The 22094-nt window shown below is 42.1% G+C and overlaps 1 protein-coding gene across 4 annotated transcripts in view; it reads right to left on the minus strand.

Moving 5' to 3' along the window:
• LOC102903087 (zinc finger protein 280B) overlaps positions 1–21067 on the minus strand; it is a 37246-nt gene extending 16179 nt beyond the window's left edge. For 2 of the 4 annotated variants that reach the window (XM_006997017.4, XM_006997018.4), the window contains exons 1-2: positions 9416–9553; positions 8410–8470 (exon numbers count right to left, since the gene is read on the minus strand). The gene's annotated coding sequence lies outside the window, so the exon portion shown is untranslated. Of the gene's footprint in view, positions 1–8273; positions 8374–8409; positions 8471–9415; positions 9554–21043 lie in introns of those variants that run through there. The other 2 variants (XM_076558623.1, XM_076558622.1) reach the window with 2 other exon arrangements.
• Positions 21068–22094: the final 1027 nt, after the last annotated feature.

Genomic DNA, 22094 nt, shown 5'->3' on the forward strand with positions numbered 1-22094 from the left:
CAGCTTTAAAAAAAATTAAGAAGGGGGAAAATTGTATCAGAGTTTGGTGATGAGTATGAAAAGCAGCTAAATCAACTTTCTTGATATTAAGGTTCCATCCTGCAGTCTGGGGATAGTAGGAGTATAAAGAGGCTTCCAGACTGCTGAGGAGTTTGAGACAATTGTAACTAAGTTTCAGCAATGTTTTCAGACCGGCTGAAAGCTGCAGGTCTGAAACCCGACTCCAACTTAGACAGTTATCTTCTTCTGATGGAAAACTGTCTGCTGAGTTACCAGCTGAGCAATCCAGAAACAGAGTATTTCTTACGAGGTTTTTCTCTTCTCTTTTCTTTTTTTGGGGTTTGCTGTAACTGACATAGCTCTTAATAATCGAGTTGTTATAAAACATCTGAAATGCATAGCAACAGAAGTCACTAAATCCCAGAGTTAAGAGAGAGCCATTAAAGAATTAAACTCTTGTTTCTCAAGAACTTTCAGAATGATAAGCCCTGAACTTTAGAAATTATTTGTGTACTTCCTGTCTAGTTAAGAGAATCTTTCTAATAGAGATAGTGATGATAATTAAGATTAAGAAGTAGAAATTTGCCAGGTGGTGGCGGCACACACCTTTAGTCCCAGCACTCAGGAGGCAGAGGCAGGCAGATCTTTGTGAGTTTGAGGCCAGCCTGGGCTACAGAGTGAGTTCCAGGATGGCACAAAGCTACAGAGAAACCCTGTCCTGGAAAAAAAAAAAAAAAGTAGAAAATTATTCTGTCTTGTTAGAAAATGTTAAAGGTGTTTGCTAAGTTAAATATATGCTAATAGTAGCCCTATATAAGTTTGTAAAATAGATCTGTAGAGTTACTTTAAGAATATAAGCTTGCAAGAAGTATCTAGGGTAGTCCTAAGACATGTAATAATAAGCTTGTAAGAAGTAAAGATGCTAGTTGTAAATGTAAGTTTAAATAAAAAGAATATAAGATGAATATAAGAAGTAAATAAGAAATATATTTGCTAAGGTAGTCTTAGAGAGTTTCCTTAGGGATATAAGTAAATAAGAAGTATATAAATAAGTATATGTTATATGTGAGTTTGTACAAAAAAAAAAGTGTAAATGCTGAGTGTGATTCTATGCAGGCAGTCTGAGTGATTTTTAAAAGCTTCAGAAGCCACTAAGAAGCTGAGAATGGCGGACGCCAGAACCAGCACAAGGCATCCGCAGCTGAGATCCATGGAAGATCAACACAACACAAAAAAACCTGAGCTAACATCAACAACGGTGCAGTTTAAAATGTGGCTGTAAGTAAAAAATGTCTCTGGCTTGAGAATGAAAGCTGCAGAGATGCTTGTGTGGCATGAATCATAAAGAGTCTTTTTAATCAGAACAAACCTGGGGCCAGGTATTGGGGTGAACACTGGAAGATCAGAGAGACAGAACAAGCCACAGCTAACCTCCCCGGCCAACTTCTCAGCTGGTCTTGTTTCCTCAACCTGGAAGCCTCTGTGTCCTCATATCTGAATGGCTCTCAGCTGAACTGTGCTGCTAGAAAGCCTGAAAGCTTAACCAGCCAAATGCTTCTAGTTTCTGGTCCTCATGCCTTATATACCTTTCTGCTTTCTACCATCACTCCCTGGGATTAAAGGCTTGCTTTCTGGAATTAAAGGCGTGAGTCACCATGCCTGGCTGTATCCTGGAACACATGGATTTCTGCCTCTGGAATGCTAGGATTAAAGGCGTGTGCTACCACTGCCTATCCTAAGTATCTAGTGGCTTTTCTGTTCTCTGACCCCAGATAAGTTTATTAGGGTATACAATATTTTGGGGCACACAATACCACTGCATGCTTGTTTGAACTAAATTGTTAACTGCAAAAATTTTTTGATTATAAAACACTTCTTTATATTTGGAAGCGAAAGTCTAATACCAAAATTTATTTTTTGAACTTTTTGAACTTAAAAAAAATGAGATAAAACTACAAAAAGGTTTTTGTTATTGATTTCTTCATATTTGGAAGGCTAGTACTAGAATTTATTATCTGAATTTTGAGACTTAAGAAATGAAATGAACAATAGTGATCTCATTGCAACGGGACAATTTTGAATTTACTTATGGTGATAACTTAGGAACTGTTTTCTGGAATTATTTGTGTTAAAAATAGAACTGTTTAAATGAAGATATTTATTGTTTCTACTTAGACTCAAGATGCAGTTTTTTGTATGCATATATGCTTTATTAACTGGTGATTCATAAATTGTTATATGTTAAAAATGAATTATTTTATGGAACTGTTTATGTAAAAATGTAATTACTTATGGAACTGGTTTTGTGCTACAAATGGAACTGCTTAAATGGAAAAGTTTGGGTTTTCTAACTAGGAATGAGATATTGTTTTTAAAAAAATTTATAAAGAAAAGGGAGAGCCAGGCAGTGGTGGCGCATGCCTTTAATCCCAGCACTCGGAGGCAGTGGCAGGTGGATCTCTGTGAGTTTGAGGCCAGCCTGGGCTACAGAGTGAGTTCCAGGACAGGCACAAAGCTACAAAGAGAAACCCTGTCTCGAAACCCCCCACCCCCCAAAAAAAGGGAAGGGAGTAATATTCCTTAGTCTATTTAATTTAAAAAATATTTTCTCCTTATTTGAGTGGATTAATGTTATATTTCGTTAGTAAGAAATGTAAATGGGTATAGTAAGAGATTACTTTAAAGTGTAAAGAGTTTTATTAAAAATTGCTTTTGAATGTTTTATTAAAAGTTTTCAAAGTGTTAATGATTAGATTGAGAACATTGCTTTTCAATATGTGTTTGTAGGAATTGTGTAAGTTTGGGTTTTTCTAATTAGGTTTGAGATTTTGTTTAAAAATTATAAAGAAAAGGAGGGGTTATGAGTGAATTAAAGTTAAATTTATGTTTGCAGAAATTGTTAACCTATTGATATTAATGCACCCTGGTTTTGTGAAGTTGAGGAAATATTTAAGTTTGATGTGAATACATCGGAAGTTTTTCCTATGTTCTGTTAGCAAGAAAATTCAAATGGTTCCACTAAGAGTTAAAGACTGAGAAAATTGTTAACATAACTATATATAGCATCATTTATGTTAATTCAAATGGTTCTGTTACGAGTTTGCTTTAAGATGTAAGATTGAAAGAATTCTAACTATGTATAGCAATATTTATGTTAACCTGTTAATGGGAATGATGAAGCTAAGGGATTCTTTAGGTTTGCAATTGCATTAAGAGTTTTTTGGTTTAGGAAGGGCTGGATGCAGCTAAAGACTGCTGTGGTCACCTTGGACACAATCCAAAAAAGAAATGCCATCTTTATCATCCTCTTCTTCCATACTGGGAGGTGTAACAGCTATGGAGATTGCCATGAGCTCTTAATAATGAGTTATTTTTTATATATTAAGAAAGGGGGACCTGTGGGAGCCCATTTTCAGGCTCCTAGTGGTTTTACCCAGCAGGTCTACATAGAGAAGATGATTGGGCCACGGGCCTGCATGCAGTTGTCTGAGATGGTCTGCACTTGGCTGTGCTGGGGGGAAGGAGGTCTTTTGCTCCACCCCTTGTCATTTCTATAAACACCCTAGGGCAGAGACAGTCAGGGCCCATTGGAATAGGTTCCAGGCCCTCTCAATGCTATCCTGTATTTTCTATCTATTTATCTCCACAATCTAAATCCTTAGCTATCTAATATTTCCTGCTGCTCTCACTTAAGAAAACTCCGGGGAACTGTGGGGTTGGCAGGTAAATGCCCTGCAGCTAAACAATTGCTATTAATAGATAACATAATATTATACATAAAAAGTCCCAAAAATTCTAGAAAACGCTAGACGCAATAAACAATTTCAGCCTGTGACAAGATGCAGAATTAACTTTTTTTTTGGTTTTTCCAGACAGGGTTTCTCTGTGTAGCTTCAGTGCCTGTCCTGGAACTCACTCTGTAGACCAGGCTGGCCTCAAACTCAAAGAGATCCGCCTGCCTCTGCTTCCCAAGTGCTGGGATTAAAGGGATGTGCCGCCGCCGCCGCCGCCACCACCACCACCTGGTTAAAAATCAATACTTTTTTAATAACCAGGAACAAACATATAGAGGAGATTGTTACAGGGAGCCCACCACAGAGGACCACTCAAACACAGTTTATAGCCAATTGAAAGTCTTTATTCCTGCCAGCTGGGACTATACTCATGTATTTGGGACCCAAGTAGAGCACTGAACATTTAGAGTAAGGGGCTTTTAAAGGCAAAAAACAATATTCTGTTATCTGTCCACAGCTGCAGGGGGAGGTTTTGTGCAAGCAAGCATTTAACAAAAGCTAAGATAAGCAGTTAGCTAAAGGGGAGATTTTATACAAGCAGGCAGTTTACCAGAAGTCAAGGTAAATTAGCTGGGGCATCTTGACCTTGGCTTCCTAGGATAGAGTTGGATAATTTTACACAAGGTTTTCCACTGGGGAGATCAAATTCTAGTCAAATCTAAAATGGCCTCAGCAAGAACACAAGATGGAGCAACCTCTGCACTGTCCTGCCCTGTCACATCATGGGTACACTCCCATCAATGATAGGCTCAAAGAAAATAAAATACCTAAGAATAAACCTAAACAAGGAAATGAAAGACATATGCAATGAAAAATTTAAACCTCTAAAAAATGAGATAAGAATGCTAGAAAACAGAATGGAAAGACATCCCATCCGATGTTCATGGATTAACAATTTAGAATTAAAATCCTGAAAATGACTATTCTGCCAAAGCCATTTATAGAGTCAATGCAATCTCAAAATTCCCATTTCATTTTTCACAAAAATAGAAAAACTATTCTAAAATTAATATGGAACCACAAAAGACACCAAATAGCCAAAACAATCCTGAATAAAGAGAACAGTGCTGGAGAGATTACTATACAGGATCTTAAGAAATATCACATGTCAGGCATGGCAGCACATGCCTTTAATCCCAGCACACAGGAGGCAGAGGCAGGCGGATCTCTGTGAGCCTACCCTAGGAGTTCTAGGACAGCCAGGACTAGATAGAGACCCTGTCTCAAAAGGAAAAAAAAAATTTATATATATATATATATATATATATATATATATATATATAGAGAGAGAGAGAGAGAGAGAGAGAGAGAGGGGGGGGGGAGGAGAGAGAGAGAGAGGGAGGGAGAGAGAGAGGGAGAGAGGGAGGAGAGAGGGAGAGAGGGAGAGAGGGAGAGAGGGAGAGAGGGAGGAGAGAGGGAGAGGGAGGAGAGAGAGAGGGAGGAGAGAGGGAGAGAGGGAGGAGAGAGGGAGAGAGGGAGGAGAGAGGGAGAGAGGGAGGAGAGAGGGAGGAGGGAGGGAGAGAGGGAGGAGAGAGGGAGGAGAGAGGGAGGAGAGAGGGAGAGAGGGAGGAGAGAGGGAGAGAGGGAGAAGAGAGGGAAGAGAGAGAGAGGAGAGAGAGGAAAGAGGGAGAGAGGGAGAGAGGGAGAGAGGGAGAGGGGGGGAGAGAGGGGGAGAGAGGGGGAGAGAGGGGGAGAGAGGGGGAGAGAGGGGGAGAGAGGGGGAGAGAGGAGGAGAGAGGGGGAGAGAGGGGGGGAGAGGGGGAGAGACGGGGGAGAGGGGGAGAGACGGGGGAGAGGGGGAGAGAGGGGGAGAGAGGGGGAGAGAGGGGGAGAGAGGGGGAGAGAGGGGGAGAGAGGGGGAGAGAGGGGGAGAGAGGGGGGAGAGGGGGAGAGACGGGGGAGAGGGGGAGAGACGGGGGAGAGGGGGAGAGACGGGGGAGAGGGGGAGAGGGGGAGAGACGGGGGAGAGGGGGAGAGACGGGGGAGAGGGGGAGAGATGGGGGAGAGGGGGAGAGACGGAGAGACGGAGAGAAAGCCATAGCAATCAATGAAAACAACGTGGTATTGGCACAAAAACAGACACACAGACCAGTGGAACAAAATAGAATATCCAAATGAGTATATGTAACTTCAGCCACTTAATATCTGACAAAAACATAAGCTGAAGAAAAGCAGGCAACTTGAACAAACGGTGCTTGGGAAATTGGACATCCACAGGCAAAGAATAAAATTAGATCCATATCTAAACCCCGCATAAAAACTAACTCCTGTGGACTTCAAACAGACAAAGCTCTAACTATGAAACACTGAAACCACTAGGAAAAAGCAGGCAGTAACCTACATGATCCAGGTGTCGGAAAGGACATTCCAAAATAAAGCCAATAATTGACAAGTGGGAAGACGAAGAAGCTTTTGCACAGCTAAAGAAACAATCAGATGAAGAAGAAGTCCACACAATGGGGCAGAATCTATGCCACCAGCTCTACATCTGACAAGAGGACTCATTCAGAATAGATAAAGAACTCAAAGAGCATTAAGTCAAAAATAAATAAATAAACCATTCAAAAAATGGGCTTAGGACCTGAACAGAGCATTCTCAACAAAATAAAAACAGCTAAGAAATGTCTCAAAAAAAAAAAAAAATGTTCACTGTCCCTAGTTACTAGGAAACTGCAAACAAAAACAACTGTAGAATTTCATTTTATCACACTCAGAATGGTAAAGATCACCAAACAGTCAACAACAACTTCTGGAAGTATGTGGGGAAAAGGAAACCCTCATTCACTGTTGGTGGGACTGGAAACCAACTGAGCCACTCTGGAAAGCAGTGTAGAGAATTCTCAAAATGCTAAGAATAAATCTACCATATGACCCAGATATACCACTCTTTGGCATATGCCCAAACGACAGCCTACTTCACAGATACTTGCTCAGCCATGTCCTTCAAGTGATAAATGGATAATGAAAATACTGTGAGCCGGGGGCTGGAGGATGGCTCAGAGGTTAAGAGCACAGGCTGCTCTTTCAGAGGTCCTGAGTTCAATTCCCAGCTACCATATGCTGGTGCCCTCTTCAGGCATGCAGGCAGAACAACACTGTATACATTTTAAAAAAGAAAATACTGTAAGACAGGCAGTGGTGGCACACTCGGGAGGCAGAGGCAGGCAGATCTCTGTGAGTTCGAGGCCAGCCTGGGCTACATTTACAGAGTGAGTTCCAAGAAAGGCAGAAAGCTACACAGAAACCATCTTGAAAAACCAAAAAAAGAAAAAAGAAAAGAAAAGAAAGAAAGGAGAATATAGATTAACCCCAGAGAAATAGAAACTAAAAGTCTCTCAATCAAAAAAAAAAAAAAAAAAAAAAGTCCAGGCCCAGAATGGTTCAATGCAGACCTCTACCAGACTTTCTTTTCTTTCTTTTTTTTTCTAACCAGACTTTCAAAGAATTAATGGCAATATTACTCAAACATCCATGAAATCTCACCAATATGGCTCCCTAACTACTTCAACATGATCTCAACAAGGACAACACTAAAAGACATACTGAAAAAAAAAAAAGAGGAAAGCTCCTTGAGGCATTAAACCTACACAAAGAACTACAGTCAACTAGAGAATACTGAGAATGAGAGAAATCTTACGCAGAAAAGAACACCAAATAGTCAGACCTGAAAACATATATGTAGCATTACACAGACTAAGCAGGTTATATTTATATATTTAGGGTTGTGTGTGTGTGTGTGTGTGTGTGTGTGTGTGTGTGTAATATGTACATATATGAAACAACAAAAAGGTCATGAATTTTGAAAGAGAGCAAGGGAGGTACAGGGGAGGGCTTGGAAAGAGGAAGGAGGAGGAAATGACATAATTATATTGTAATCTCAAAAAATAAAAAATTATTTTAAAAAAGAAATATTGCAGAAATAAATTTAAAAGCAAGCCACTTTGCTTCCTGCTATTATTTCTTGATATATCAAACTGACCCTAAGGTAATATTGATGCCTTAGAATTCCGGAGGGGGGGGGCTCAAATAATAATAAAAAAAAAAATCCAGAAGTCAGGCTTGTGCATACCTATAACCACAGCCCTTGGGAAGGGAAGACTAAAATCAGGAGCTGAAGGTAATTCTCAGTTACATAAACCAGTCTAGGATATATGAGACCCTTTCTCAAAAACCAGGGTAGTGACTAATCCAATTTAACATTTTACTGCATTAGCTGAATCTTAAACTATCTGCATCAACTCACTTTGCCTCCTACTATGATAAAAACCAGTCCTTCACAGAACAGCCATAGTGGTTACTTTCTTTTTCTTTTTCAGGATTTCGGGTGAAAGGAGCACGTCTACCGCTTCTTCCTGTTTGAGGACGCAACTTAGAAGGTTCCAGAATTATTGACATCAGAACCACTCAAATTCCCTCAGGAAATTCTAAACAATAATTTGTTTCTTTGTTTGTTGTTTGTTTTTTGAGACAGGGTCTCACCATATAGTGCTGGCTGTCTTCAAACTCAGAGATCCGCCTGCCTCTGCCTCCCGAGTTGCTGGGATTAAAGGCCTGTACCACCTGGCGGTAATGTGACTAGGAGACAAGAAAACGAAAGAGAAAAGACCCTTCTTACCTCAGATATACAATGTAACTTTTAATACCTCGAGAGAGTCCAAAGGGTGAAAGTCACATGCCTGAAGTAATCAGAAAAACAAAAACAAACAAAAAAAGATACATTTTATATGTTAAAAGATTTTACTCCACTACCTACCAATTGTTTATATATATTTTGTTTTGTTTGCTTTGATACAAAACATGTCTGATCCTCCTGTCTCCACTTGCTAAGTACTGGGTGCAAAGCCCAGGGCTTTGTCCATCCTAGGCAGGCACTCTAGCAACTAAGTTACCCCACCCCCAACCCTGGATGGTTTTTTTTTTACAAGCATCTTACAGGCTACCATCCAAAATACCATACCTCCATAAACAACAACAACAAAAAAAAAATCTCATTTGAGCCCTGCTCAAATCAAAATTAGCTATCTAGGAGAATATATTAGGAGCCCCGAGAGCTGCCCTGGAGTTCAAGGAGGCACGTAGTCAACAGAATCCACAAACAAGATAGTGCTGTATGCGGAAAGACAAATCCATGGATTTTAAAATGCTTTAAAAAGCCTCAAAGGAAGGGCCTGTGGATCTCCAAATTGGGAGTGGGGCTCAATTTACAAAACTGGCTTACAGTTTGTTTTGTGAATAGGTCTCACTAGGTGGTCCTCCCACCGCCTCCCTAGCGGCCGGGATTACAGGCGGGCGCCACCGCGCCCAGTAGCAGGTCTCCGGGCTTCAGGACTTGAGGTACCTTAAGCGCCACCAGGGCCCTCCAGCGATGGGGACGGCATTTAGGGGGAGCAGGCCCAGCCCTCGGATGGGGGTCGGGGGAGGCCGTAGGAGGGGGGACGCACGTGTATGCCGAGGGCTACCAGGCGGGATCCCCAGAGCCCGGCCTACCAGCGCTTCTTTCCCCCGGGCTCGCAGAAGGCCCTCACCCGTCCTCCCACCCCGGGATCTGGTGGCCGGTCCCTCCCGGTCGCCCCCGCAGAGATCAGCAGGGCCACACCCCTGCGCTGACCTCCCCCGCATACCTGAGCCCCCCGGAACGCCTTGGCCCGCGAGGCGCTGCGCGGGAAGCCCCGCACCCCGACCTGCCGGGCCCGCCGCACCGCCCGCAAAGCCCAGGCCGCTTTGCCTGGCTCGCACAGTCGCCCACGGCGACCTGTGATTGGCTGCCAAGGGAGGACGCGAGGTCAGTCGCTCGGCTCCCGGCCTAGCGCCGATCTGATTGGTCCCAAGGCTCCTGGGAGCGTTCTCCCACTCTGGCACCCCTAGTGGCTACAGCGGGCGAAGGAGCCAAACTGAGATGAACAAGGCAGAGATGAGACACCCGTGAGCTCTTGGCCCTGCAAGATTTGAAAGCCAAAGCCGGCTCTTTCATTCCAGCACTTAGGAGGCTGAGGCAGGAGGATTGAAAATTAGACATGGCTGCATAGTGAGATCCTGTCTCAAAAAAGAAATGGGGGCTGGGGGCGGGGAATAGATGAGAGATAAAGAAAAAAAAAAATACATAACTACAGCCAGCCAGGGCCCAGGGCCAGAGGTGCCTCCCAGTCCATTAGGAAATAGTTTGCCTCCTGAAATACAGGTATGACACTGTTCAACTGCGTGCCGTTTGCATAAACACACTCCCTGGCTCTCACACTTAGAGAATGGCCAAGCTACTGAGCTTGAAACCCATCCCCTTAAAGCTACCTCTGGGACCACTCCAGCTAAGCCTGCCACTGTTTTAATCCAACTGGAAGCAAACTCAGAACAGATGTCCTTTTTTTAAAAGGGGGGGGGGGATCAAAAGATGAATGTCTTTTTGTAACATGCAAAAATTATATGAAATTCAAATTTCAGTATTTATAAAGTTTTAGAACACAACATGCTCATTTTTCTTTTTTGTTTTGTTTTGGTTTTTTGAGACAGGATTTCTCTGTGTAGCTTTGGAGCCTGCCCTGGAACTCAGGCTCCAAAAGCTACACAGAAACCCCATCTCGAAAAACCAAAATAAGGAAGTATCAATGGATTCTGATGTCCTCAAGGAACAACTGAAGCCAGTTCCCTGTGGTTCCAGCAGAGATAACTGCATATGCTTTTGTGGAATATATCTGGAAAATCTCTACTGTAACGGATTTTAGACTGTGGCTCTTGTCCTGCTGTACTTTAGAACTACCCTGGGAGTTTTAGAGACACCAGTAGCCAGTTCACTCCATCTTTCCAGAGTCTAAATGGCCATATAGCTTCCACCTGAGAAAGGGCTAGTGGTTTGGATTACAGTGCCTCTGCTCACTCCCTTTGACAGGAGAAAGTCCTTCCTTTCTGCATTTTCAAGCTCTTTTTACAGTGCACGGCCCAGAGTATACCAGGGGCACTAAACAGCGGGACAATTCGAAAGATGTTGAGACCAGGAATACACCTCAAATGGCTGACATCCGTCTCCGAGGAACCCAAAAGTATGAGCAACATTACTCTAACAAAACATGTTCCCATGGACTTTTATGTTTCTCAGCATTTTCATTCAGAACAAATGAAATCATGAATGAAATTGAGGCTGAACTTTGTTGTGGTGATATATTGTGTGTCAAATAAAGCTTGCCTGAGGATCAGAGGACAGAGCCAGCCACTAGATTAAACATAGAAGCCAGGCAGTGGTGGCCACACCTTTAATCCTAGCACTCAGGCGGCAAAGATCCATCTGGATCTCTGTGAGTTCAAAGCCACCCTGGACTGCATGAGATTGATTCAGTCTAGGAGAGAAACAGAGCCAGGAAGTGATAGCACACACCTTTAAACCCAGTACTTGGGAGTCACACGCCTTTAATCCCAGCATTAGGAAGGAAGTAAAACGGCTGGGCAGAGAAAGGCATACAAGGTGTGAGGAGACAGGAACTAGACACCATGCAGCTGAGGACTCAGAGGCTTTCAGTCAGAGGATTTGTGGAGGCAGGATCTCACCTTTCTATCATCCTGAGGATTTGGGAATGGTAAGAAGTTCCTCTAGTGGCTTGTTCCTTTGTCTCTCTGATCTTTCAGTATTTACACCAATATCTGGCTCCGGGTTTTTATTCCATCACCAATTAGGATTCGTGCAACACTTTATCTTATTATTTTGCCCCCAGGAGATATTAGAAATGGATGGAGGTAATTTTGATTTTTTGTTTGTTTGTTGAGACAGGGTTTGTCTGTGAAACAGTCTTGACTGTCCTGGAACTTACTTTGTATGTAGCCCAGCCCAGTCTGGCCTCTGCCTCCCGAGTGCTGGGATTAAAGGCGTGTGTCACCACCGCCTGGCTAATTTTGATTATCTTGTCATTTGTCACACTAGCAACTAGTGGGCAGAAGGCAAAAGATTTTGTAAAACATCCTAAAGGGCACAGGACAGTTCCTTCCCACAAGAAATCACCCAGCCTAAAATGTCAGTGTGCCCAGGTTAAGACAGGGTAGGCAAAATGGCCCCACACCTCATCTATACAGTGCCTTTGGTAAACTACTTCGATGTAGAAGTTAGCATATCTGATAAAAAAATGTTTAGACAATTACATGATGAACTTCTATGGGATTTGAGTGGTGTGGATTATTTGAGAGAAGGTCTCACTAAGTAGCCTAGACTGCTGTCTACCTCCTGATCCTGGCTCAGCCTCATGTTATCATAAATGGGAGTAAAAACAAAGGAAATGTTTTCTAACCAAGAAAATAATTCATCTCTATTAATTTAGAGAGAGAAGTCCAAATAAGGGATGGTCCATCTTCTAGAAGTTGAAGATCAAAGCTTCCAAGATGAGTTAAAATGACAACTGTGTGTTGGTCAGAGCTAAGAGTGGTGTGGGGCAGGGGAGGTCTGGGGCCTTTGGAATGAGATAAGTGGGTTATGCAACTCAAGCTGAATTATTTTGTTTGGTATAATCCAAAGACTTTGGCCAAAGTGGACTTGAGAAATTACAAGATGAAAGTGTAAGTCTGGGAGCTGAGGCTGGAGGATTCCTTGAGTTTAGGAGTATGAGACTAGCCTGGGCTGAATATCAAAACTATGTCTTCAGCTGACCCTGATGGCACCAGCCTGTAATCCCACCTACTCAGGAAGATGAAGTAAGGGGATTAAAAATTCAGGCCTGCTGGGGTTAAGAGTTAAATGCCAGCCTGGGCAATCTGGTGGAAATTGATTCACAATTTTAAACAAACAAAAGAAAACTTTATAAGAGCTTGGGATATAGCTCTCAGAGGTAGAACATTTGCCCAGCATGCATGAGGCCCTAGGTTCAGTCACCAGAACTCAACCAAACAGCAACAAAACAACCTGCCTCAGAAAAGCGCAGGGAGGAAGGGATTGGCTCAAGAAGACACCTGGTAGAAGAATCACCTGGCAACTCAATCTTCCCTCTCCCTGGGGGTAAAAGATTTTTCTTGCCAAAGAACTGAGATTCAGAGAGAAATTCACTTGAGATAATAAAATGTAGAAATGTGGACTGAGGAGGGGTCAGGTGACTGGATAAATCTGCTCATCTTAAAGCAAACAGTTCTGATAGGCTCAGAGACCTGACATCTGAGAGGTGAGAGATGGTGGTGTCATTGGCATCTTGAAACAAGGGAGATAAATACACAGAAGATGAATGTGTAAGTCTGTGCTGAGTGTACTGGACAGCCTTCTGTTTAAGGGAGTGGGTTGATAACTTTTCTATTGCTATAACAGACACCAGAACTAAGACAATTTATAGAAGAGTTTATTGGAGCTTACAGTTTCAGAGAGTAAGTCCATGACCATCACGGCAGTACACATGACAGCAGGCAGGCAGGCAGGCAGGCATAGCACTAGAGCAGTAATTGAGAGCTTAACTCTGATCCACAAGCAGGAATCAGAGAGGTAGGCCGACACTAAGAATGGCATGGGTTTTTGAAATATCAAAGCCGACCCCAGTGACACACCTTGTCTAACAAGGCCACACCTCCAAATCCTTCCCAACCAGGGACCTAATATTCAAATATATGAGCCTCTGGGGGTCATTCTCATTCAAACCACCACAGGGTAGGTATCCTCTTCATGTTCAGAAAGCCAGATAGTTCCTAAGCAAGAGATCAGGCTGGGAAAATGTCCAAGGGCCTTAACACAAACATGATTCCAAAATCCCTTTTCCAAGGATATCTAGGGCTGATGTTAACCAGGTGTGGTGGCGTAGGCCTGGACTTTGAGCACTTGAAAGACAGGTAGATTTTCAGTTCGAGGCCAGCCTGGAACTGAAAATATCAAGAAACAAAGAACAAAAACCACATTAAAGCAAAAAACAAAACAAAACAAAATAAAAAAACACAAGGCCTTTCTCATTCCTGTATGTCTGATTAGAGATGTCATCAACACAAATTAAGTTTGACTTTCCTGATCACTGAACTAAACACAATTATAGCACAAATTCTAGTTGGTCTTAATAAAAATAGGGAGCCAGATATCAGGGTAAGTATTGAAAGACCAGAGAGACAAAGGAAAAGCCACAGCAACAACTCCTCCACTGAAAGAGAGCCAGTTCCTATCTCCTCTGGCCTTATATTGCTTTCTCTGCCCAGCCATATCACCTCCTGTCTCAACCTCCCTAGTGCAGGGATTAAAGGCGTGCGCCTCTATGGTTAACTAGTGGCTAGCTCCACACTCTAATTTCCAAGCAAGCTTCATTTGTTAGAGTATAAACAAAATATCATCACACACAATTTGAAAATGCAAACACCATTTCTCTCACAAAAATTTTGAAGTCTTAATGCAAAAACACAACTCTCATCTAAAAGGCAGTAAGAAATGTTGTGTTATGGAGCTGAATATGGGTGAACGTAGCCCAAGAGCACAGATTCAAGCTATCCCAAAGATCACGTTCCAGCACAGTAACATTTGAATGAATTTTCTGTAGTAACAGAGCAAACAAAGTCACAAGTCGGGTATTTTGAAATTAAACTGATGGAAGCATTAGAGCAAAACGAACAAGTTTCTTTTACAGGCCTCAGATGTTAGTTGAGGTATCCTTTGCCTTTGGGCTGGTGGAAGATAGGGGTTTGTTTGCTCAATCCAAAAGTGTTACTAGTAGCTGTAAGGATGACTGTTAGGTCAACAATGAATGACTATTATGATGCTAAAGACAGATGAAAGTCAAATTCCAGCTCTCCACAATCACAGACCTTCTAATCAGTCAGTCAGTCTTGGAGAATCCTCCAAGTAGGTGTGGCTGTTTTTCTGAGAACTTTGATTCACAGAAGCAAAAAAAAAAATCTGCCAACCAAGTTTAGAGATGATTTCTGTATTAATCAGGGTTCTCTAGAGGGACAGAACTGAACTGATAGAATGAGTATATGTAACAGGGCCCCAGGCCATAACACAACTGACTCCATGTTGGAAATACCATTCAGGCCATAAAACTCAGCACATAATGAAAATAAAAGCCTAATCCATCAAAGTCTATAGTTCTGGGCCAGCAGCTCTAAGACCCCTCCAGGTTTTCAGTACTTTTCAGGTTTAGAGACATTACATTGTCTCTAAATGTACTTGCCTTGCTTTTTGGCTTCTGTAGTTCCACTTCTGGCTAACTGTTGATGTTAACTGAAATATGTCAACCCAGAACATGGTTTTTATGCTTAGAAGTTCATCCTGAGAAAGGCTTGGGGCTACATGGTATAGTTGCTGGCCAACTATTGAAGACTTTCTACTGGCTTAAACTTATGTCTGAGCAGTCTTCTCTGGTGACCCCACAACATGTATGCTGTGGGATGTTCTGTATGTTAAATGTGTTGCTCTGATTGGTTAATAAATAAAACACTGATTGGCCAGTAGCCAGGCAGGAAGTATAGTTGGGACAAGGAGAGAGAAGAATTCTGGGAAGTGGAAAGCTGAGGCAGAGGAGACGCTGCCAGCTGCCGCAATGACAAGCCAACATGTAAAGATACCGGCAAGCCACAAGCCATGTGGCAACTTATAGATTAATAGAAATGGGTTGACTTAAGATAGAAGAACTAGATAACAAGAAGCCTGCCACTGTCATACAGTTTATAAGCAATATAAGTCTCTGTGTGTTTACTTGGTTGGGTCTGAGTGGCTGCAGGACTGGCGGGTGAGAAAGATTTGTCCTGACCATGGGCCAGGCAGGACTGGAGGAAACTCCAACTACACACACACACACACACACACACACACACACACACACACACACACACACACACGTATGTATGTATGTATGTATGTATGTATGTATGTATGTATGTATGTATGTATAAAGAACTTAATGGATGGAGAAAATGGCTCAGAGGTTAAGAGCACTAGCTGCTCTTCCAGAGGACTTGGGTTCAATTCCCAGAACCCACATGGCAGCTCACAACTGTCTGTAACTCCAGTTCCAGGGCATCTAACACTCTCACACCAATGCACATAAAATAAAGTTAAATAAATTATTTTTTAAAAAAAGAACGTATTAAATCAGATTATGTTGAAGTAGTAACAACAGCTATCATATCTGAGAGGCTGAAAACCAGGTAGTTTCTCCATCCATGAGACTGGTTACTAAGCAGTCCCAACAGAGTACTGAAAACCTGGAGGGTTCTTGAGAGCTGCTGGCCCTTAGTCAATGATGGAAGCCTGAAATTGCTGGGTTTTATATTACCAAAAGAATCAGCAGCAGCAAAAACAGGGTAAATCAACTCTGGAAAGAAGAAAGACCAAGAAGGCAAATGGTGAACAGTCTTCCTGCCCATGTGACAGGGAAAGGCAGTGCAGAGGTTCTTCCATCATGTGTACTTGCTAAGGCCATTTCAGGTTTAACTAGAGTTTTATCTCCTTGATGAAGAATCCTATGGAAAAATTACTCTATTCTAGAATCCTGTTTTAATTAGGATTATATTGCTGTGAAGAGACACCATGACCAAGGGAACTTTTATAAAGGAAAACACTTACTTGGGGCTGGCTTACTGTTCAGAGGTTTAGTCATTATTATCATGTTTATCATTATTATCATGCTTATCATTATATCATTATTATCATGAAAGAGCATGGAAACATAGCTGAGAGTCCTACATCTAGATCCACTGGCAGCAGGAAGTGACAGTGACACACTGGCCAGACTTGAGCTTCTGAGACCTCAAAGTCCACCCCCTAGTGACATACATCCTCCAACAAAGCCAAACCTACTCCAAAAGGCCACACCTCCTAATAGTGCCCCTCCCTATGGACCTACAGAGCAATTTTCATTCAAACCACCACAGATACCAAGGTCAAACTCCCTAGGTTCTGTTAACTGCTAGCTTGTGCGGAACCCCCTCCAGCTAACTGCTTATCTTAGCTTCTGTCGAACTGCTTGATTGCAAAACCTGTAGCTGCCAAGTGAGAGGCCAGAACATGGTTTCTGCTTCAAAAATCCCTGTGCTGTAGACATCCAGGGCTACACTTAGGTCCCTACTGCTTGAGTGTGGTCCCAGCCAGCTGGAATAAAGACTTTCAGTTGGCTATAAATGGTGTCTGAATGATCATCTCTGGTGGGTTCCCCATAACAATGTGTTAATATAGATGACCCAAGAGCAGGCTATGGATGGGTCTGGGAAAATGCTTATTTTTTTATTGATGTTATTGTTACTAAAGCATTTAGTGGGCTTCTTGTTGGTTTGTGTGTGTGGTGGTGAAAGGGTAGGAACAGTAACAAAGGAACAGTTAAATAGCTTAACTGCTTGAAGATGGATCTCAGCAAAAATCCCAGGAATGTGGGGAGTTGAGGACACAGACTTAGCTTCATTATCTTTAACAGCTTGTAGAAGTTCCCTTAAACCTCAGGAATGTAAATGCAGGTCAAGCTGTGATTCTCTCTCCCTCCCTCCCTCCCTCCCTCTCTCTCTCTCTCTCTTTCTTTATCTCTCTCCCCACTTTTTTTTTTTTTTTTGCTTTAAGACTGAAAGGAATTTTATGACTAGCTTGTATAACAAAGACATTTTACCTTAAGCACAGTTATTATAATTCCCAACCACCCCTAGTTACATGACCACATATGTGCTCACCATCAGTCAGGCAGAATGCTTAATCATTCCAGGAACTTATGTCCTACATAATCCATGTGTTATGTGATCATGTAATCTGTGCACAGTGCAATCATGTAATCTATGTGCATTCGTGGCATAGGTACATAGTAAACCGATATGTGAATGCTCCGGGGGACCTATAAAAGCAGATTCCACCCGTTTCCCCTGCCCCTTTTCCCACACTGTTCGCTTCTAGTAGGCCTGTTGTGTAGCACAAGCCCTCTTTACCCTCCCCTAATAAAAACGCTTAGAGTGGATTTTACTGTACCTCGTGTCCTCCCTCACATGGTAAAAAGTGCCATAAATAAATAACAACAGTCAGAAGAAAACACATGCCCAAGGAAAACTAAAAATCAAAGCCCCAAGGTGAGAGAAAGAGAAGAGTTAGGAGGTATCTTAGACTTTACCTTGGGTTGATAAATTCTAAAATTAATGTTTTAGTTTAGCCTCCAATTTAACTCACATATAGTTTTTTGAAGAGCTTTTTATTTTTTATTTATTTGTTTGTTTGTTTATTTGGTTTTTCAAGACAGGGTTTCTCTGTGTAGTTTTGGTGCCTTTCCTAGAACTCACTCTGTAGACCAGGTTAGCCTCCAGCTCACAGAGATCTGCCTGGCTCTGCCTCCCGAGTGCTGGGATTAAAGCTGTGCACCACCACTGCCCAGCTGAAGAGCTTTTTATTATGCATTACCAATTTTATCAGTTTGTGCTTGTTTTTCCACAGATATTTTACATTTTAATTAAAACAAGCTGTCTGTGAATTAAGGGGAAAAAAACTTTATTGTCTAAGACTTTATGAAGCACTCAGGATAAACAAGTTTGGAGAAGGGTATGTCTAGATCTCTCTGGTTTTTCCCAAACAAGTTAATGAATATCACACATAAAGCCAGCTAGAGTACAGGTTAAAGATTATCACACATAAAGCCAGCTAGAGTACAGGTTAATGATTATCACACATAAAGCCAGCTAGAGTACAGGTTAATGATTATCACACATAAAGCCAATAGACTACCCAGGGGAGTTATCTCTAAACATTTCTTATATTTGGAAATTTTGTTTCCCATACACACACATACACACACACACACACACACACACACACACACACACACACACACACACTTCTCCTGAAACAAATTTGTTTCTCTTGAAAAGTTGCCTGTCTGTGCTAGCTAGGGAATGTGTGTTTTGTGTCAGATCAACTTTCTCAGCTTTCACCTGAAAAGATCTATTGGGTTTCTGCTTATCCCACATGTTTACACAAATTCAGGGGGGCTCAATATGCTGGATGAACAGATCTCCCAGGGGAGTCAATACAGTTCCTTATGAGTCAGGAATGGGGTATTTTTGCTGGGTATCTCTATGAGGAGGTTCAGTGTCATGAAGTATTCCTTTGACACCCCTACACTCCTGACTGAGAAGGAACAAATGCCTCTTTTTGTTGTTGTTTTTGTTTTTCAAGACAGGGTTTATCTGGGTAGCCCTAGCTGTCTTGGAACTCACTTTATAGACCAGGCTGGCCTTGAACTCACAGACATCTGCCTGCCTCTGCCTCCCAAATGCTGGGATTAAAGGTGTGCGCCACCATGCCCAGTTTACAGACAATGAAAACCAAGACAAAAACAAAAACAGAAATGTCTTCAAGGTTCAAAAAATAACAAAATACTGATAACAGGCTAAACAGCCAGAATCTAACTGCCTAAAGATCTGAAAGAGAGAGAGAGAGAGAGAGAGAGAGAGAGAGAGAGAGAGAGAGAGAAAGAAAGAAAGAAAGAAAGAAAGAAAGAAAGAAAGAAAGAAAGAAAGAAAGAAAGAAAGAGCTGGGCAGTGGTGGCGCACAACTTTAATCCCAGCACTCGGGAGGCAGAGCCAGGCAGATCTCTGTGAGTTCGAGGCCAGCCTGGGGTACAGAGTGAGTTCCAGGAAAGGTGCAAAGCTACACAGAGAAACCCTGTCTCAGTTGGGGGGGGGGAGAAAGAAAGAAAGAAAGAAAGAAGAGAGAGAGAGAGAGAGAGAGAGAGAGAGAAAGAAAGAAAGAAAGAAAGAAAGAAAGAAAGAAAGAAAGAAAGAAAGAAAGAAAGAAAGAAAGAAAGAAGATGGGAAGAAGGAAGGGAGGGAGAGAGGGAGGGAGGGAGGGAGGGAGGGAGGGAGGGAGGAAGAAAGAAAGAAGAGGATGCCCACACACTCCAGAAGAGAATTTGACATTGCTGCTGCCGTTGTTGCTATTATAGCAATGGTGCACACCGCTGCTACTGTTTCTGGGATTACCATTTCATAATTGCTTACTACAGTTAGCACAGTGGAGACCCTGGCAGCAAAAGTAGCTACCACAGTTAGTTAATCTTTCATTCTATTGGGCATGATAAATTTAATTCTATAGTTATATACATTTTGATTGGCTTTGAAAATTATAAATTTATAAACTGCTTTTGGGATACCATCTTACAAGGACTCCAATTTGCAGTAAGGCTTGTTAAGGAAGGGAATGGCTCAGTTGCCTTTAGCCTACTGGCTATGGGTGGGTTAGGACCTGTGTTGGTCTTATCTGTGGTGAACACACAGATTGCAAGCCCAGCGCCACTTTGAGATCTTTGGCAGCAGTTAACTCTGCAGCTCACACACGATTGAGCCTATATGATAATGAGTATTCAGAGATGGGTAATGCCTGGAGGGCGCTCACCAACCTAAGACTGAGCGCCTGTGTGGCCTGGGCAGGCATCTCCATGACAGGTAAGGTGACCTGCTGACATCCCACACAACCTAAGTCAGAAGCTCATTTTTTAGTAAAAGGGGGACCTGTAGGGCCCTAGCTCCCCTTTTGGGTAACTGTTGTCTTGCTTGCTGACCTTGACCTTGATATCCTCCCTATGCTAATTACCTGCCAGGTTCCACCCTCCTGAATGATTAAGGGAAGTTCCTTGTCTGTGTATCCTGCATAATGGGGGTGTTAACAGCTTAGATGCAAGATTGTAAAACATCAGTAACAAACCTCTGCCCTCCAGGGTTCTCCCATTGTGCTGTAAGCCTATATTTAAGACCTCCTCCCTCCTTCAATAAACAGCATTTGGCATTTAAAAAAAAAAGCCTCTTATCCAAAAAATAAAATAAAATAAAATTTAAGCCAGGCAAAAGGAAGAAAGAAAAAAAGAAAGAAAGAGCAAATGTACAGACCAAAATGCTTTCAGAGCAAACAAACCAGATGCTTTTAATCCCCTGGGTGAGAATAAAACCACTACCATAATTTTTTAGTCAAATTTGAAGCAAGCTTTAAAACACTGACCAGGTCCATACCTGGGATTCCTAGAGTATGGTGCCCAAATTATATTAGTCAGGAGCTTATAAAGGCAAATCCCACAATGCTAGGTACTTCCCATCTTTGTCCAACTGGGGGCAAGCATACATCCTGAGGTACGTCCTGCCTAAGTACCTCCTGCCTATGTGTGAAAAAACACATCCTGTGCAGTTGGGGTAACCAAGATTGTTTACAGACGTTTAAAAAAAAAAAAAAAAAAAAAAAAAAAAAAAAGGCTTATCTTACATGCAAAGTCCCCACCATTCCAGGAAGTTTTCTGTCCTGGGGCAAGTGGGGCTCACAGGTTAGAGCATTTTTGTTTTATAGATCTAGATTTATTGAAATGACTTACAGGCTGCAGTCCAACTAATCCAACAACGGCCAGCTGTGAATGTAAAGTCCAAGAATCCAGTAGTTGCTCAGTCTCATAAGGCTGGGTGTCTCAGCTGGTCTTCTGTATATGCTGGAATCCCAAAGAAGTAGGCTCCAACAGATGTTCTAGCAAGGTGAGGGCAAGCAGGCAAAGAACATACCAGTCATTCTCGATTGTCCTTATATAGGCTTCTAGCAGAAGGTGTGGCCCAGATTAAAGATATGTCTTCCCAGCCTCAAAGATGTGGATTAAAGGTGTGTCTTCCAGCCTCAAGATCCAGATCACAGGTGTGTCCTCCATTTCTGGGTTGTAGTTCATTCAGATAGAGTCAAGTTGATAACCAACAATAGACATCACACCACTTTTTGTAATTTATACTAAAATCCACATTGTAGAAAAAGTGGGTAACAGATGTCTGTAAAACAGCTGGAGTAGACTCACCTCTTTGAGTCATAGCAAAAGCTATGGCTTTGGGTTAAAAAAAATGAACATTCTTTTTTCTGTTCAAAGGACTGGACAGAGCTGTTTATAGAACAATGATAATCACTTTTAGGTCTATACTTAGAAGACAACCAAAGGACATTTAAGATCTTGAGTTTATGACTGATAATAGTAATCTGTACCTCGCCAGCTTATCAGAACTCCATTAACCAATGTTAAAACTCTGAACCTTTGAAATCTTATATTCAAGAGCATAGAAGGGGAAAGAAATCTGAAACATTCTAGTTTTTTCACATACCTTCAATCACTTCCTTAGACCATTGTAACTTATATAAGCTTTAAACCTTTTCTTTCTATCTAATCATTTGCCGTAAGACACATGTGGTTGGTTACTGACAGTAGTCATTGCCAATCAAATTCCTTTAAATTAGGAATGGTAAAACGTTAAATCTGAAACCTGTTTATCTTCATGACGCCTGTCTGCCTTTCTCAGCAGGAGACCTAGTAGCTCTAGAAAAAGCAAGACCTGATGTTTGTCTATGACATGAACTAACAAGGCAGCTGTAGCCTTGGGGAAGGAGCTGGGTGC

The sequence above is a fragment of the Peromyscus maniculatus genome, chromosome 21 (assembly GCF_049852395.1).
Source record: "Peromyscus maniculatus bairdii isolate BWxNUB_F1_BW_parent chromosome 21, HU_Pman_BW_mat_3.1, whole genome shotgun sequence".
In the NCBI taxonomy this organism is placed as follows: domain Eukaryota; kingdom Metazoa; phylum Chordata; class Mammalia; order Rodentia; family Cricetidae; genus Peromyscus; species Peromyscus maniculatus.